General features: G+C 43.9%; 1 protein-coding gene across 1 annotated transcript in view; it reads left to right on the top strand.

Annotated features, from left to right (window-relative positions):
- RHOBTB1 (Rho related BTB domain containing 1) overlaps nucleotides 1-15,124 on the top strand; it is a 760,683-nt gene that overhangs the window by 107,355 nt on the left and 638,204 nt on the right. Inside the window, exon 3 of the mRNA XM_069611207.1 lies at nucleotides 510-674. The gene's annotated coding sequence lies outside the window, so the exon portion shown is untranslated. The remainder of the gene's footprint in view (nucleotides 1-509; nucleotides 675-15,124) is intronic.

The following is a 15,124-nucleotide window of genomic DNA, read 5'->3' on the forward strand; positions in this document are numbered from 1 at the left end:
GTTGGGCAGTGCTGTAATGTGGCAGTAACGGTATTACCGCCACATTTTAACCGCACCACCCAACTTATAATGAGGGCGTATGTGTCTATTAATTTCTGGGACTCTTTGCTTGTGCATACAGTATGGGTTTGCAGCCTTCACACAAGTCTCTTGTAGATGTACACTGTCCCTCTGTGTTCCTTAATATCGTGGAGCATCTCGAAAACCACCTGTGAGCCTATCTTTGTGTGCAATGCAGTGGGCTCCTCCCTGAGAATAGTGCAGCGGTCTGTGGGCTGCCTGGCTGACTGAATCTGCACAAATATTCCTTCTAGAAACCTTCCATCTTTTAAAGGTGAATGTGGGGACCGCACTTGGTTCCTCAGTGGAGCCTCTTTGAAGTCCTCTGGAACTGGACAGAGGGCGTTTGGAGAGGCTACTGGACTACTCTTGTCCACCAGAGACCACATTCATTTTACACATCTGAAAATGGCTGCCATTCTCTCACATCTTCTTTATCTCTCACTCAGCTTCCTGGTTCCAGTGTATGGCACTTCCTGCTCCACGGTGGGCTGCACTCTTCAGCACGGTCAACTGAATGCCTTCCCAAGAAATAGCACCACGTGTTCTGTGCCAGATGTGCGAGATCTGCTGTTTTGAATTCAACAGTCTCCTTAGAAGAACAACAACTCTATGTAAGTTTTCCGACACGCTCTTGGCTTACACCACTCAACACTGCATTACTGGCTAAATATATTGTCATGGGGCAAAATGGAACAAAGGAACATTTGCTGCACACTTTCTGTGAATGTACATTAAGAAGTCGAGTTACATCCTTGTATACAAGTAAAGACATTTCCTACGACAGCTCACACCAAACAAATGTTAGCTTGTCTAATTTATCAATTGATTGATATTATTGTGCAATTCAAATCATGCAACAATCACCAATAATAATAATACGAATAATAAAAGTAATTCATTCAAAATCTCCATGCTGATATCATAAAGTAAGAGTTGTTGCCAACACGTGTTACTCGGTTTTCTGTGCACTTTCTCAAAGCTTGCTATCAATCCAAATTTATTTCAATTCATAATAGGATTACCATTGTATGCACATTTCAGAGAGTCTTTCTTTAGGAGAAAAACATTGCTTAAATACAATTGCCAGTCGGATACCTAGGATGAGTGATCTTTTATCCTCGAATGATGTCCACACATTTCTGTACTTGTCTGGAATTATACACGGGAAACTTGCAGTGTGATTTATAACTGTAGATCATATAACACAAAACCTAAAGAGTAATGCTGTCTGCAGACTATGATCGCCATAGTTGGACTGCCACCATTTCTTTGGGGTCTGGCGTACTCTGGGATGTGAATGTTCAACATTGATCTTGCAGGAGTGGTGGGACATTGGGTGATTTAAAGGGTAACATGAGAGTTATAGTGTCTGGGGTATAAATGAGCGGGTCGAGTAACGCTGTTTTGATGAGCTGTCAAGGTGGAAAGCCATGCTGCTTCTTTTGAGGCCAAGACGGATCTAGTGCCATTATGCCACTCCATGGGTTGAAGATGTGCCAAGAATGTTTTTAAAGCAGTTGTGTGGACTGTTATCCACATATCCTGTGTTCCTCTGCACGGAGTATACAGCATATTAATGTTCTTGTTCTTAATGCAAGGATGCAATATATATTTGCACCCGGAGTAGGGCGTCCAGCCAATCGTGTGCCTGGAGCAGCGCCAGCTCGCTGTTCCAGCCACCGGAGGCCCTTCCCCGGGTGGTGCCATCTTTTTTTATTTTGTAATATGGGGAGGCAACTTACCCACTGCCCCCACCACCCCAAAACAATCCCAGGTCCTTCACCCACATGCTCCCCACTGACCTGACGGACCAAAGCTTTATGCTCCGGTTTGCAGCACCTCTCGCTCCGGTGGCCATGGAAATGGAAAAGGGACTTTGTCCCTTTCCCCTATGGTGGTGGCCATCTTGGAGCCATGTATTTCCATCTGAGATTGGAGTCGCTCATGGCAGCCAATCTCTGGAGGAAAAAAAAGAAAGCCATACGCACCCTGGATGAACCCCAGGGTGTGAATGGCTTTCAAGCCCTGGCGGGTGGAGGGAGGGTGTTATGGCTGGTAACTTGTGGTAAATGTTTCCTAATGTTTCGAAAGTTAATGCCGAACATACGTTTATTTTTTCATTTTAATTTTGTAGCATGTCCACTTAGTCTTTTAGCAAATCTCACTCTATGAGCAAATAACGATCTACACACTGAGTCATGCCAGTTTGTTTTGTACATGCAGATCTTATGGTGGGTCTCTTATGATATAGTTAATGCCATGTTTTTTTTCTGGCCAAAGTTGTCCAAATATTGGTTGTATACAACTCAATGAAAGGTACTTCCAGTACAAACTGCAGTTTAATATTGTGTAACCAAAAGATATCATCCCACCTGTGCAACCTGAATGGATTAAATATATTTACATGACTTTTGATCTTTGCTAAAGTAGAGTGTCTACCCTAGTCTTCTGAGTTATTAACCTTTGGGGGAGTTGAAGCAACCAATCTGGCTTCTCATGCGCAGGTTTACTAGCCAGAATAAGCCTGCATTTAAAGAAAGTATCTTGCTGCAGGAAGCACTCTTCCATGCCACCCACTCCAGTAGTGCAGCGCTCCGCCTACATCACTCTCTCCCTGCATCAAACTTCCTGTCCATAAAAATGATGTTCCGCATGAACCTCAGCCCGCTGATGCCACCACCTCATTGGCTTCCTCAACTTCCAAATACCACCATACCACTGGCATGGTTTCCCGCCATGGCGATGGGCGAGGGCCGCTGCCTGGATCCTTGGTTGCCATTTCCATGCGGGCTACCTTTATTGTAGCTAGTGTCCTTTGAATTAAGGAATGTGGCCTTGGGGACCCTGTAGCCCCGGGATGCTAATGATGAGAAACAAGATGTGGTTGGCTGCGCTGGTCAGCAACTGACCAGAGCCCTCTGTAGCGGCCATCACTGGCTGGCACAACCCACCACTTTCAGGTTTCCCGCAGTAATGGATGAATGTGTATAGTGGGATCATTTTAAACTGTCTACATGAATTTTGTCCGAATTTAATATAACTCCAATGTTGGAGGAACAAGCCTATTATGTTAATTAATGTTCTAACTTGGTATGAAACCGTAGTCGGCATCGCTTCGGTCTACCTTGGCTCGGGCTGGCGGGCCATTACTGGCCATGGCTGCGGGGTCATTAATACCTGACCAGGATGGAGATTATTTGAGCATGATCAATAGAAATGATCAGGTGTCCACATGACCAAAGTCAGTAGCCTAGTAGTGCTGAACTAATTGTATGCTTTCCTACTATGCTACAGGCCATTAAAGCATGACAATGTTGTTTTACTGATTTATTTTGAGTGTGTGTGTGTTTGCGTGCGTGCGTGCGCGCGCGTGCGTGCATAAGAGAGAGACGGAGAGAAAAAGAGCCACACAGTTGTGCCTGCCAAGGCGGCATTCCTTTATGAAGCCATAATAAAGGATGTCATTGAAAAGCCATGCCTTAACTGTTCCCTTGGTGCAATGTTGTAAACAATAGTCTTTTCGGAATACTAGCACGTGGCTGCTCGGTTGATGTGCAGACTGCCCCAACAATCCGAGGGATTGGCTCCTTGATGCCTGTAGTAGAAAGCGTCCTTGTTGTTCTAGCCCATGTTGCGCAAGATGCAAGTCCTCAGTCAAAGCACACTGTTGACATGAGTTACGACGTCCTTTAATTAAGGTATTCAGCAGAATTGACCTTTCATCCTTTTAAGTAATTGCACCTATGATGAGTCTTAACAATTCATTATTGTTTTTGGTTAAATAAGTATCCACACTAAAGGCATGTAAGAAATATAACTTCGGCTTCTTTTAAATGAACCCGGCATTAATAGATCATTGGTAAGGGCTCCAACTCGCTTTTCATAATGTACATTCAAGAATATTTACTAAGAATGTTCTGCCTGTACCTGTTTGCCACTTCAAAGGTGAACTGTTCCTCTGCTTGGACGCAAGTTACTAGGCATCCAATATGTATGTTGCTACTTCAACCTCGTTCGTGTTTTATGATCTATTTTCAATGTAAAGCTTCAGTTATAGTGATGTATAGTTTACTGGTTAAAGCGACATACCCCTAGAAATTAGTCAGTTATGGCAGTGTGCCACCTTAACCCCAAGCCCGCTGCGGTGCAGCAAATCATCTCATTCATGAAGTCTCATGCAACATTACAATATAACTCCATCTCACCTCCCAATTGCAGCGAAGGTCAGGTTGGAGCCAAGCTTCAGGCGGTGCACTATGCTTTGAGACTGTCACAACGGGTATTCCCCTATATTCCCAACGAGGATCATGCCTTTGTGGTGGGTGCCCTGACAAATGCACATCTGGACTACTGTAATAGCCAGTTGATTGGTATTCCGTGCAAACAAGTCCAGAGACTCCAATAAGCCCAGAATGCGGCAATCAAAATGATCTTCAAGTTGGGCAAAACTGCCCATGTCTCACCCTTTCATCGTGCCCTGCACTGGCTAGCAGTACAAGATCGCATTAGATTTAAGGTAGCTTGCCTTATCTTTAAATGCCTGAATGGGCTCGCTCCAGCATACTTGAGTGAAAAGTTTAAACCCGACCAACCTACAAGATATCTGCAATCCAGAAATCATCATCTTTTGCCTACCCCAACACCCCCCCCCCACCCGCATTCAGTTACACAACAAGGGGAGACAGAAGATTTGCAGTCTTTGGTCCAAAACTGTGAAAATTGATTCTGATAGAAATCAGGACCCTAGAATCATTATCCCAGTTTCGCAGGGTCCTGAAGAAGTGTTTGTTTGGATAGGTTTAACTCATGGCTGTATTTTTGCTTGCATCCCTTTTTGGGCTGGGCTCTGCTTTACATGAACTTGTTCCAGCTGCGCCGCTATACGGTTTGGTCCGTCATGTGCGTGATATAAATGTGAAATGCAAATGTATGCTGTGCTACATACGCTGGATCCTTTCAATACAATATCAATAAATATAGCCACCAACTGTTTTTTCAGTGTATTAAAAAACATGAATTGTATTGCAGCATTTGACATGCAAAGTCAGTACATATAAAGTTATTTAAACAAAAATATTGACTGCACATGAAAAATATTTCTTTTATGTTAAGTATAACATGTAATTAGTTTAGAGCTCCACCGTCTTCATTGGCTAATAACTTGAGAGAGCCCAAGGGTTGGCTTTGCTGCAAGTATAAGGAAACGCTGGTCTCCGATTGTTTTTGTGTGTGTGCAGTTTCACATAAACTGCATCATCTGATGAAGAACTCGATGAGACTTTGAACGCTGAGGCATTATGTAATCTCTGCATATTTCCAGTTCGTCCAATGCAAGGTATCAAAACTTGCATTTTTGTGTGATTTTAAAACTGGACTGACACAGTGTGACACATGTCTTTGCCTTTAAAAAACACGAAAGCAAGTAATTAATAAATGCATATAAGCGCCACACACACAGCCATTATCAACAATACACAGATATGATCTCGCATTATCTAGGTGGTGCCATTCAGACGACCATCACCAAACCGGTCCTTTCAGACCCAAAGAAACCTACAAAAATAAACCGCTAATATTGGAGGTTTCCCTCTGTCGGATTTAGCGCAAGTAATACACCACAACCAATACACCACTCTGGCCCTCTGCTTCTGATCATCGCCTTAAAAAGGGACACGCCAGTGCATCACATATATAATGCAATTGTGTACAAATAGGCAAAGAATTATTCGGTGGACAGTCATAATGTCGAAAAAAAAATGTCGACATACAAAAATGTTGACAAAAAAATGTCGAAAAAAAAGTCGACTTTCTCTTTTTTTTAATTATATATTTATTTTAGGGGTTTGGGAGCTAAAGAAAAGGGAAAAATTTTAAAAAGAAATTTAAAAAGAGGGGTTGGGGGGAACCCCCCCCCCATATATAAAAAAAAATGTATTGAAAAAAAAGTCGACATTTTTTTTTCGACATTTTGACTGTCGACATTATGACTATAAACCGAATTATTCTTTCTGTTCATAAATGCAGACCGTCCCAGAGAACTGGGACTGTCTCTGCTGCACTCCTTAATGTCTGCAATCCTTTGCGGCTTGTGCAGATGCTTCCTGCTTTATGAGCAGCTCATGCATTAACAGATCATTATGAATTAGCCACACATCAGGCCCAATTAAAATATTCTACGGTAACATTTCTTTTCCATTCAGCAGCATCCCCGAAAATCCCCTGGGACCTTCAATTTCTTCAAGCATAGTACTGTGTACAATGTAACTTATGGTCTGATGAGGGGCTAAATTGTCATTACACAGAACAAAACATTTGTCACCGATTGATGTAATGAGGGTAGGCAGTAGGAATTAACCCCCTCACCCTCTCCAGACCCATGCCATATCGAGACTGTGAGACTAAATCTGATGCCATCCTGATTCGTTTCTATTACTTAAATAAGGTAGTGGTCTTTTCAGTCTTTTTCGTTTTGGCTATTGGGTGGTTCTTCAGCACTATCTATAGGCCAAAACGAATGCACTAGAGTACAGCTAGGGCGGAGATTGCATGTGAGGATGAACACACAGCGTTTAGGTGTTTTGGTTATTTACCCACCCATTGACTGCACATGGCCATATTTATTTCCGCGCAGTACCTGCCCCTCCCTGCCCAAACCATATCCCCCTGGGATCTTTTTGGGATATCTTTATCAAGCAGTAACATCAAATGTTGGCCTGTCAGTTTTCTTTCTAATCTGTCTATTAAGAACTAATGGCTTAATTGTAGCTGTAAAATGCACTACTGGCGTAATAGAAATGTCTTAACCAAGTGTTCCTTTGGCCACTTGATTTATATCTGTTTTCTGCACTGAAGTCCTGCTAAAAATAAACATTGATAAAGCCAACAATTGTATTTAACTTTCTCGCACTACTCCCTCCTGACATGGGGCAGTATGAGAGCTGTAAAGTCATGTGATTTCATATGACTACTATTTAAGGCAGATTCCCCATCTTAAAATGGGCTAATCCAGATATGTCTAACAGGCACAAGAGCAGGGTCTGGTTTGCGATTCATTATGTGCAATGGCCGTGACTTTGTGTCCCAATAAATAAATAATTCCACGCCCGTGATTATTTCATAGTTTAATGCATATTTGTTTACTGCATTTTGTGCACTTTGTTCCGAGTTTGTCTAAGCCTTTTTTGCATTTCCCGTAACCTTTGCTGAGATAGCGACTTCTGTAATTTCAATTTGCACTTGTTTTAGAATCTGGAGAAGGGGGCTGGAGGGGAAGAGTCACTATTTAACACTCTAACCATTGGGTTGCAGATGGAGGCTAATCAGAATGCGTTCTTGAAGCATGTTTGAACTCACTGATAACATAGGAGTCCGAGCTTATATATTTAACTCTCCTAATGTTCTGGTGGGGAAGGAATCCCAGCGCTTTCGAGTTTCCCATGTCCATGTGTGAGAAGGCCATCCAGTCCTGTTTTTGCTTGGAATTCTGGTACTTGTTTTCCTAAATTTGAAATGGGAAAGAAAATGCTGCAAGTCCCAAGATCAAAATGGCAAACTTGAAATTTAAGAAAGTTTGTAAGGTAGCACACTAATGAAATGAAGAATTTACAGTATGATTCGCCGAGCATTTATGTTTAGGCCATTAAGTGGTGCATTAAGAGCTGCTTATAAGCCACAAGTATTGGAATGGGAAATGAGGCTAGAAGAGAGATGGGATGTGAGGGGAGCCACACATGCTGTGGGTATTGTTTGGATGTTATCCACCTATTGACCACCCCTGGCCATGCTGGTCCCTATAACCATTCTCACCCATTACCTGCCCCTCCTCCTCTAAAGCACCCTTCTCACAGGAGCTCTTTGGGCTAGCCTTGGGCATGTAAGAGGAAGCATATGTTATTTCAATGCAGTCAATCAGTAAGGCAATGTTATTCATCTCCTGGTGTAATACAATGTAAAATGTACATTCAGGCACTTGATTTATAATCAATATGTGTGTCCTTGCATCTGCTCTTTGCACTGAATTCCTGTTAATAACTAGAATTGCCAAAGCCAATTGCTTTGGCTCTTGTATAGGTATTTGTCAGGCACTGTCATTATATGAGGTGCTAACACCATTTGCCAGCTGCTGTCATCTTATGTTCCGACAGTATATTTATGGCAGTGCCTGGAAAATGCCTTGCATTGCCTACATAAAAGCCAAAACTATTGGCTTTGCCAATGCTTGTGTTGTGCAGTGAGTCATCTCCACTGCGTCTAGTTGAATACCTTGTAAATATGTGTATCTGCTTGCGCACTTGAGTAGGGACAAACTGTAATCATGGATAAATGACATCTGCAGTACACTGCTAAATGAGATTTAAAAAAAGATACCTGCCACAAAGTCAATGTGAAAGGTCCTTAGCCTTTCATTTCTGTTCGGTAAGGTCGAGGCTGGTGTCAAGCCTCCAGTCATTGACCATGCCAAAAGAAAAAGCTTCTAACCCAAACCATGAGGAGGGCAGGCTTCAAATAACTTGACACTTCTCTTTCAGAACAGGCATGGGCTGTATCTCCATTCTTCATTGAATCCGCAAACCGTCTAATGGTTGTTTACGACCCTGCAGAGGTAACTAACACGTCCGTCCAGGTGAGAGGCAGAGCACTGGGGCCTGGGAGGAAGGAAATACAATGCATAGGCATCACATGCGCGGAAGCGTTGCGCGGAGAGCAGTGTCGAGGACTACCTTGTGGTCTGCTGTGATCCGCGGTGACTGTATGCCGTGACATCAAGCATTCCCTTGGGAGTCCAGCAGGAGTGTTCTCCGTGGATTAGTGGCTCTGTAATACCGGGCCTGGCCTTTCTCTACTGTTAAAACATCCTCCGTGACACCACTTGGGTCACTGTATTGGGCTCACGCCAGCCTCCGCTCTTCTATGGGACTTTACTCCGATGGTTGTGCGTGACAGGTAAGGAACTACTTCTTCTCAATCCTACTGTTCCCTCTCTTTGAAAGGTGTAAGTCCTTTTCGGTCCAAATGTGACACTAATCTAGCATTTTAAACGGAATTTGATCCCACACATATATGACGAGTTACCTTTTCTCTCTACAATAATGCCGGGCAAGTTACGTGCAAAAGCTAATAACTACAACCTGCGAAATAATGCACCTTGAGAGAAACGCCAAATGAACATGCGATATGGTTCTGGTAGAGCTAGCTCCAGTGAAGAAGCCCACAGGTTGTCTGAGTCAGACCTCCAGACTATTCGCTTATGCCCCTCTGTGGTCAGTACTAGGTTCTCCGAGTTCCAGATTTAGTGTCACACTTTTTTCTAGGGGCGTCACTCTGGGCCTGTTTATGCTTTGCAGTTGTGTGGGTATTGTGGGATTTGAGGACTCCTTTGGACCAATGGACACTCTCGCACAATTATTCCTGGGCCTTCACTATGCTTGCTCTCCTGGGCATACTAAAGTGGGCCCTTTCGCAAGTCGTCCTCGTCTTTGTTGCCATTAAGATCTCTGAAACCTATTTTCAGGGGACCGGTTGATCTTGTGATTTAGGCTCTCCGCTGCTGATCCCGCAGGGACAACGGGAGTGAACTCCTGCCTAAATGATCAGGCTTTCCATTGACAAAGATTCAGTAGCACTTATCGGAACCAAACTACGGTCTGCATCTCAGAGCTGCTTTCCATCAGCCGTTCAGCCATATTTGAGGTTTGGCCTTTCGTTCCTATCTCTTCCCAGTTTCTTGAAGTCAGAACTACGTATTTCCCTCAGATCTTCTGGTTTCCTCTGACACCTCAGGTCTTCTCTTCCCAGGATCTTTGTTCTAAACTAATCTTGGTTCAAGGATGTAATTGTTTCTTCCTCTTTCTTTCTATGTTTAACTTTCTGTATTCTCATTTGTGTAATCAGGACTCCCTCTAACACTGATATTTCCTTAGCTCTTTGGGCTGCTCCTTCCCTCCCTGCTCAGGGACGTTTGTTATGTTCTCGTTACATGTTTTCCTTTACCAGTCTCTGTTCTGCCTCACCTTTTCGCTGGACTGTCCCTTCCTTGTTCCTTTTCTTTGATGCCCACTATTTTCCTCTGGTCATTCTTTCCCTCAAGAGTACCCACTCGCCTTCCTTCTAGATTTTCCACCCATTTCCCGTCCCATTCTTTCAAGCTCTCCTAGGATTTCTTTACTGGCTCCTTTTTTGCAACCTTAGCCCCTCTTTCAACGTTCCTCTTTACACATGTTCACCCTCTCAGCTTCTTCTCCTTCTTTGTTCCTTTCCCACCTTCTCTGGGCCTTCTAGACACCCGATTTCTACCCTACTACTGACTGTCTACTCTCCCTCTTATGGTGACAGCCTTTCCCTCCTCACAGCCTTTCCAAGTTGTGAACCAGGGAGTCAGGGTTCTGACCCCAATTTCTCCCCTTTGTTATTCTGGCTTCTCCCGTTTCACTCCAATTCTCGTTCATATTACTGGTTTTAACCTATATCCGCCCTAGGCGGCTTATCGGCTTGGCCTTACTTACCTCATTGACACCTAAAAGGGAGGCCTGGCAGCCAGTCTCTATGTTGGAGTCTCGTTGAGTCCCGCTGGTTTCTCCTGCTTGTGCTGGCCACCAGTGTTTGCTCTTCAGCGTCTGTGTCTCCCCTGACAGCACAGCCCAGTTGCCTGTGCAGCTTGTGATGAGTCTCAGAGGTGGAAGTAGAGAGCAGAGGAGAGTCTGACTAAAGGTAATGTGACACATCTGGACTATTTGTCTCGTCTCCCGATGTGGGGAAGCCACCACCTTTGAGGTTAGGGAGAGAAGCCTGCTCAGCAAGACCCTCCCTCTCTGTCTGGGTAAGGTGAACCTCAATGGAAGTGACTCCCCTCTTGGGGACAACGACTCACATTCTTGTAAGGAACTCCCTGTCCAGAGTACATTGTCTGCCTACATGGGAATTGGAAAGACTGTTGCTTCCATTTTATTTATTTGCATATGGTTCCAAAACCTTTGCAAAAACAGACATAAGAAAAAATTATTTCAATTCAATACAACACACTTCAGTTCAATACAATTAACAAACACATTACTAAAACATTGAATGTAAAGAACAGATCTTCATATCTAGTGTGATACAAAAGAAATTCATTACATCGTTACTTTGAATTCTACTGGTCGTGACATTTCTTCAGTGCCTTTGGCTTCAGCTAATGCAGGATCCACCTGAAATCCACAGTCGAAAAGAAACGACACTCCCATGTTTCCTTTGAAGACTTACATAAAAGTATGAGGAACTTTGAATAGACGAAAAGAGAGAGTCCTACGCTAAGGCGTAGGACGTGCTGGAAGGATGAAGCCACGCAGTAACACGGAGCCGGCGGTAGTTTGGCGCAGCTAGAAGAAGAGCGACAGAAGCCAGAAGACCGGCATGCAGAGAAGAGGGCAAAACCGCTTAGGCAACCATGAGGGACACTCTGTCCAAGCTGGTGATGTGACCATGCTGAGGTTGTGGTGGACTGGGGGCCCATCAAACAATGCCGAGATCAGACATCAGAGGAGGTACGCATCCTCTGTCCCGTGCAGGGTGGTGGAGGCTACATGCACGGAATGCCTCCATGTAGGTGTGAGAGCAGATACAACACTGCAAGCATACCAAAGCCAGAGCTTTGACGTGGAGCGGACGCCATACCCACAGAGTGCAGAGTGAACCCAACACTCTTACAGGTAGCAGGGTACCCTGGGGAACATGGCAACAAACTCCTAAATGTGGGACAATTGCCCAAGTGGTGAGTTACGGAAGCCAGAGAAACCCATGGCATATAGTGGCTGTGGCCAAATAAGGTCTTAAATCAAGGAGAAGCCCTAGATCTGGAGAACCCCTGTAAACAGCGATAGAGGACATGAACCTAACCCAAATGAAGAGGAACTGGAAAATCAACTGTATATCAAGAACTACTACAACTTTTAAGGAGCGTGAAACCTGCTGGCGAAAGCATTTGAGTTAAAGAATACTTATGAAAATGTTTTTCTTAAAGTTAACAAGAGGACTTTTCTTTGCTACTATTTTTTGTTGTTGCATCTTGGAGTCACGAACAGGAAGACGACCAAAAGCACTGTGAGAGCGCCCAAGAGCGCCAAAGTTCATAAGCGCTGTGCTCTGACAATTTAGGTTTCTTTAGTGGTAGTGCTAGAATGAAGTTTTTTTTTTTTTTTTTTTTTTTGAGGACTCACCAGCACCCTTATGTTTACTTTACTAAGTAGGAACCTCCCTCATAGCGATAAGGTTAGTTAAGCATTTTCTTTCCCTTAATCAAAATAAAAACCCTTGAAATGTACTTGCAGGGTCTGAGTCCTTCTCTGGTCTGCCACAGGACCTACAGGACTAGGCAGATGACGCATCACACGTCTTATGCACCTCCTATGCCTTATCTCAGTTGCAGCCGCAATCTGTATGAGAAAATAAGTGTGTGCTATGTGTGGCGTGGCTTCCCTAATTCTTTTGCTCCTTTCCCTTCTCCATTTGCAGTTTTATTGGAAGCTTGATCTATTTTGTACAGAATCCTGAGTATCATTCTATCATTAACAAAAGAAATGCCTATCACAAGGTCCGTAAGATCCCATGAATCGAAGCTAAAAACTGCATGAACAAATGTTCATCTGAAAGCAAGGGATAGCCCGTGTAACATGGCTGATGTAGAAATGCCTTCGGACATCAAGTCTTCCCTGCAGCCCAATATTATTGACTTATTGGGACAGGGAAGTAATTCCCAAGTTTTCAAGTAGCGAGAAATCCTCTGCCAGAGTTTATTCCTGCTCCTATTTTTGCACAAATTCCCTCATCACCAAGTGTAAGACGGCTCTAGGAAGTGCTGGTGAGGAGCGCAAGAAGAAGACGGAGACTGAGAGAGTGGGGAGTTGGAGGTACCAAGGCGGAAGTTGGAATATCCCAAATTCTTTCTGCAGTCCTGAAAATCTGTCATGTTTAATAGCATCCCAGGAGTGGACTCCGACTATATCCGTTGAGCAAGGAGTCATCAAGTGCTCCAGAAAAGCGAATAAGAAGCCGAGAACTTTGGTGAAAAGAACAGCATTCCTGTTGAATAAAAGGGACCTTCACTAGTAGGAGTCATAGCCGCTACAGCAGTCACCTCCTCAAGAGAGAATAGCCTGCCACAGCCCCCAATGTTGGTTGTCAAAAGGGCCCCACCAGTTTCTACAGCATTAATTAAGAATTTCCATGCTATAGCCTCTAATATCTGTGGCCGAAAGAGTCCCCCCCTCTCACTCACTTGTCCCACCAATGTCAGGTTAGGCCAAGGAGAAGACAGGCCTAGAACCAAATGACTCCTCCGACTGGCAATGTATGTATCATACCATAACTAATCAATTTGACAATCTAAAGGAGTTTCGGCAATGGCTCGAGACTTCCAAACAGAGAGAGAATGAGGTCCTCCAGAGAACATCAGAGTGTGTCAAACCACTCTAGCAACGATTAGAAGCAGAAATGAGGGTGCAGGTCAAACTGAAAGAAATCGGCAGGGTGAATGTGCACTCCTAAATCGGGCTTCCGCGTCAGTAGTGCTGCCAATTTTGGCGGCCATCCATGAAGTCTTGTACATCCCCATTCAGGTGCATTCAAAATATTTAGTCTGAAGCAAAGAACTTCCACGCCAAGGGATTTCTGTTTAATGAAATATCATATGCTACAGATTGCAAGCAGTAAACTAAGCCAACCAATCCAGGACAAGAGGAATATTATCAACAGTGTAGAGAAGACGGCGAGATGCAAACCAACAGAAGCTTTGAGAAACAAAGTTTTCGGTAGGTTAAATTAGAAAGTTGGGCTCAGCCTCATAAGGCAGCGTGAGCTGAAAGTACTTCACAGGATACATATTGACGACTGGTATCCCTTCAGTAACCGCGATTGTATTGCTGTGAGATGTGGTAAAAGCAATCGTGCCTTGTTTTCTGAGAATCTGTGATAGCTTGACAAACTTGCCATCTAATTCCTACCTGAAAATTGTGGTGAACTAAATTTACTTGGACAAATCCAGTGGAGGCTAGAGCAGTCTCCCTTTACCCGGTGCATCATCTATTAGGCTAAAGCAATCTTTAATTTTTACTCTGGAAGTCCAATCAACACAACCAATTTTCTTCGCTATAAAACAGTGAAACGGCTACCCATATAAAGCATACATATTCATATGTGTCCTTTGGTCCAATAATGTCATAGCACTGGTCCCTAGCACTGATAAGAGTGCACATAATACAAGAGATACAAAGACTACTCCATGCATAGGTACAATTAATTTGTTTGTTTTTCCTTTATTGTTGCACCTGTTTTATGATTATGCACTGATGTTTATAATTCTGATGTGCCAAAGGCCTCTGGCCGAAGCATATTCAATGTAAACTCTAGCTTCCCCCTTTGCCCTTTCTTCTTCCTGGCTCCACTCCTCTGTTCTTCAGGCTGGTTCTCTTGGCTCCCAACTCTGCTCCCCTCCGACCACTGGACTTCTTGGCAAAGCCCATCCTTCTTATGTGGGACATGCTGTCCTGAATGACCAGTCTCCGAAGCATACCACAACTTCTGGAGGCATACCCATTTGGGCCCCTAGGATTGGTCAGCTCTTTCTCCACCCATCCTTTACCAGATCACACCCCTTGTGTGACTTGTGGGTCCATGGTTTCATAGTTCTCCCTCTGGCCCCCTACCAACCATCTACACCTGATTGCATTGGAATCCACGTTGGGCCCTGAGCATTAGTTATGGCATCCATTTTGAAGTGAGACATGCCCTTTGGGACACTGACGGACTCCTTGTAGGGCTAAAGGATGGAAACAATCTATTGGTTTCCAGGGTCCTGCAAAAGACCCAGTGCTGTTAATTTTCTCAATTTGACCTGTCGCTTCCTGGACCTCAATGTACATCATCTTTTTCTCTACCATTGTGCAGTTTGGAGCAGACCCTCAGGCCTTTGGCCACATTCTCCACTGATGTTTATATTCTTTATTATGTACATTTGAGGTCTACCATTGCCACAGTGTCTCTTAAAAGTTAATCCAGGCAAGTTTTTTCTTAGACAAGAACCCAGGATGCT

The sequence above is a fragment of the Ambystoma mexicanum genome, chromosome 8 (genome assembly GCF_040938575.1).
Source record: "Ambystoma mexicanum isolate Mex_15411 chromosome 8, UKY_AmexF1_1, whole genome shotgun sequence".
Classification (NCBI taxonomy): Eukaryota; Metazoa; Chordata; class Amphibia; order Caudata; family Ambystomatidae; genus Ambystoma; species Ambystoma mexicanum.